The sequence below is a fragment of the Centruroides vittatus genome, unplaced genomic scaffold (genome assembly GCF_030686945.1).
Source record: "Centruroides vittatus isolate TY-2023 unplaced genomic scaffold, ASM3068694v2 contig_898, whole genome shotgun sequence".
NCBI lineage: Eukaryota > Metazoa > Arthropoda > Arachnida > Scorpiones > Buthidae > Centruroides > Centruroides vittatus.
In genome coordinates this window covers 352,780-357,022 of record NW_027122588.1, presented here as the reverse complement: position 1 = coordinate 357,022, position 4,243 = coordinate 352,780, and the positions used below count along the sequence as shown (strand labels likewise).

At 37.4% G+C, this 4,243-nt stretch overlaps 1 pseudogene; it reads left to right on the top strand.

The window, feature by feature from the left end:
• The first annotated feature begins 503 nt into the window (after window positions 1-503).
• Window positions 504-926, top strand: LOC136983941 (casein kinase I pseudogene; annotated as a pseudogene).
• The last annotated feature ends 3,317 nt before the right edge of the window (window positions 927-4,243 follow it).

The following is a 4,243-nucleotide window of genomic DNA, read 5'->3' as shown; positions in this document are numbered from 1 at the left end:
GAGGAATTTGGGAATCTGCCGTAAAATCTATGAAGTTCCATTTGAGGAGAGTTATAGGATCATCATTGTTAACGTACGAAGAGTTTGTAACGTTGTTAACACAGGTGGAAGCATGCTTAATTAACTTTCGCGGAAGAAAATTTAGTATGAAAACTGTGTTGATGTTGGCCGATGAAGTCATTTTCTATGTGCAGTACATCCACTCGAAGAATATTATCCACAGAGACATCAAACCCGATAATTTTCTGATTGGTTTAACTCGATCCTGTAACAGAGTATTTATTGTGGATTTCGGATTATCTAAAATGTATAAAGTCGAAGACAACAGATCAAAAATAATGTTTTTTATTTAGTTCACCTGAACTAATCGACTTTATACATTTTAGATAATCCGAAATCCACGATAAATACTGTTACAGGATCGAGTTAAACCAACTAGAAAATTATCGGGTTTGATGTCTCTGTGGATAATATTCCTCGAGTGGATGTACTGCACATAGGAAATGAATTCATCGGCCAACATCAACACAGTTTTCATACTAAATTTTCTTCCGCGAAAGTTAATTAAGCATGTCAGCTTTAACGTTCATTTAGGAATTGAACAAAGTCGACGCGATGATATGGAATCTTTAGGCTATGTCTTAATGTATTTCCTTCGAGGAAGTCTTCCTTGGGAGGGATTGGTCGCTGCAACCAGAAAACAAAAGTACGAAAGAATCTTCGAAAAGAAAGCATCTACTTCCATCGAAACATTATGCAGCGGATTTCCCGATGAATTTGCCAATTATCTGCGTTATTGCAGAAGTCTAAAATTCGAAGAAGCTCCCGATTATAAATATCTCCGCAGCAAATTTAGAGATTTGTTTTATCGCATGAATTTCAAGTACGATTATATATACGATTGGAATATTAAACAAAATAATTGATTTAATAAATATATAAAAATATAAATACGACTATACAAAGATAAGACTTTGCTTTTGTCTTTCCTTCTCGTCGTTCTTGTGAATCGTCTAAGGATTGCTAATGGTGTGAACGGGGAGAAGGGAAGACAAAAGCAAAGTCTTATCTTTGTATAGTCGTATTTATATTTTTATATATTTATTAAATGTAAATAACGCCGGCCATGTACTTTTTATTAATTTTTTACTTTAAAATAATTGATGACCGGATAATGCAGGAAATTATGATAAACTGAATTTTAAGATATGATTTATGTTTAGTAAATTTTTAAAATTTTATGTTTGATTAACGTTTTCTTAATTAAACGCAAGTTACAGAAAAACACAATGGCTCCTAAATCCTTTCTTTTTTTGTTTCGCGCAACATATTGGAGAAAAATTTGTAGTCGAAACAGTGGCGTAGCGTGGGTGTCAGCCGCCCGGGGCGGAGGAAAATTTCGCCGCCTCCTTATTTAGGTATTTTTACAAGATGATATTATTTACAGTCAAACCTGTTTTTATGCGGTGGATAGGGACCGCATAAAAAAATCGCACGAAATTTCACGAGTGGCTATAAAAAATATTTTTCGCAACACAATTAAAAAAAAAATATTTTTTTATGCGGTCAATAGGGACCACATAGAAAAAGTCTCACATAGAAAATAACTCAAAACTGTACGAAATAGAATTTATTGACAACAGATGTCAGCACTTGACTGCATCGTCTCGTCTATCGTCTGTTTTACATATTTTTGTCCAGGGGACCTATTCTGAGTAGTATGGTTAAGCTAACGAATACGATAAAAACCAGTTCCTATCGGAACCACGTGATTCGCGTTTAATCAATAGTGAAAATGCTATTCCGAGCCGTACGTTTCGTTTTCGGTTCCGATAGCCACGTACGATAACTAAGCTTTTGTTATTGGTCACTCTGGAGCTGCCGTTAGGAACGTAACGAAAGTGAAAACAACGTGGCGTCCTAAGGTGTAAGAATTTTACTTCACGAGCAATTGGAGACAGAATTAATAAGCTATGTTATTGTATTGCTTAAAAATAATTACTTTAACTGTTTACGAATATTGTATGAATAATGTAATTGCTTTCTTGTTAAAATTTAAAGTAAGTAGCTACAGCATGAACATTATTTCTGAAATAGGTTTTATTCGCATATGTATAAATTAAAATGATATCTTTGAATATAATTATATAAATATATGACTATCAGTTACTTTTCGCCATCTTTCTGGATGTTTTTGTGAGCCGACTCCATCGCAATTCAGACGGTTGGCTATTTCTTGCCACAATTTCTGGCGATCTTTTACGGTAAAGGAAGCATCTAACTTCCCTGACATTAATTTCGGGTTGTCTTCCATAAAATTAACGAGCATCTCGGACTGGCGACTTGTAGTTCGCTGGCTTCGTTGTCCTTTCTTCGACATTTTTAAACAAAACTATTTCACTAGCGCTGATACACGACAAAGCTAAAACCATGTGCTTCGCTTAGAAAACGGCGGGTTGCAGTCACGTCACAAAAATACAATGTTAACTAAACTGTGATTGGTTAAAGCGTAATAGCTATCGATAGCGTGGAACCCAGACGCATCTCGACCAACTACCCGTAGCGAAACCCACTTAACGTGGAACACAGAATAGCGATTTGTCTAAGGTTCGTTAACTGCCTTTCGCTAAGGGGACTTATCGAATATCCCGTGTATCGCTCTCGTTCAGTTATCGGAAGAGCTCAGAATAGGTCCCCAGGTGGTGTTTTGTTAACTTAAAAAATAAATTATTTCATTTTTCGCATATTCATGCAATAATGTTACTATAGTAAGTTCATTTATGCCGTAATAAGTTTATTTAGCTATAATAAGTCGACGTGAGACATGACAAATCGCATTAAAAAATCGCACAAATAAAGACCGCATAAAAACAGGTTTGACTGTATTGTGAAATTTTGCCGCCCCCACTACGCTACGCCACTGAGTCGAAATCCATTAAATGGATTTACAGTAATACTTCGGCTTTCGTTGACTTCGGTTATCGTCGGTTTCGGTTTTCGTCCATTTTTTTTTTCGCGAAAAATTTGTCTGTTTTTGTCGGCGTGCTCAAGTGACCTCACTGCTAATTTTGCGAAAACAAAGGGCGACCCACGCGTTTTCCGGCGCAGTGTGGCATTATTTTTCGTTGTGTGAACATTACCCCGCGACGGCTCACCATTGGCCGTCGCGCCAACGATTCCGTTCCCTGAACACTGGGAGTTCGGTCGTGGGTTCGCGCTTCGCCAGGGCGGGCTGGCCACGTGAAGTTTTCCGGGTTTTCTCCACGTCTGTAATGCCTAAATAGGGGCCAGTTACCCTTAAACGGATTTCCCGGAAGGCATTATTCCCCTCGATACGATCATCATAAACGCATACAACTACTATTACATGACAATTACGTCACACTTTACCACGGGCGATACAGGCTAGATGCTCATGCCCAACTAGCTTCTACAAGACAAGACACCCCGCATGTCCAGCTTTGCTTTCATCTTAATGCTAATTATCTTATCGTTAATCTTAATGCTTTTATGTTAATTTCTTATTGCTTTTAGTATTTAACGCTATATTAATTCTCTATAAAATGTGTTTTTGGTATGTATTTTGGAGTGTCTAGAACGAATTAATTGGATTTACATTGATTCATATAGAAATAATTGCCTCGGTTTTCGTCGGTTTCGGATTTCGCCGATTGTTTTCGGACGGATTATCGACGAAAACCGAGGTATCACTGTATATAAAATAATCAAGTACTTTGAATTATTTTGATGCTTTTCTACAAGAAATTCATACTCGTATTTATTAGGATTTGGAAAATTATGTTCAATTGTAAAGTAGTTGTCAATTTGTTTCAATAAGTCTGTCTGTCCGGCCGGATGGCCGAGCGGTCAAGGTAACAGCCTATCGCTCTGGGGGACCCGGGGTCGAATAATCCCCAGGAATTTTTCGGGGGTGGTCCGTTCGGATATGTCGGGCCCCGTCCGTCACCACCCGGTCGCCCCATTGTGGGCCTGGCCGAACCCATAATGGGCCTTCTAAAAGAGGCCCTCTTAGTGCCCACAGGGCGGAAAGAGTTAAAAAAAAAGTCTGTCTGTCCTTAAGAATTAAATATATTTCTATAGTATACCCAGCTTTATTTCATACATTTTGTTACATAAATAATTTTATAGACATTTCGAGATAAATATAAACTTAGAAAATTTACAAAAATGCTCAAATAGATAATACTTTAGAAGTGTCTTCTCACTTTGTCTCTTTCACACA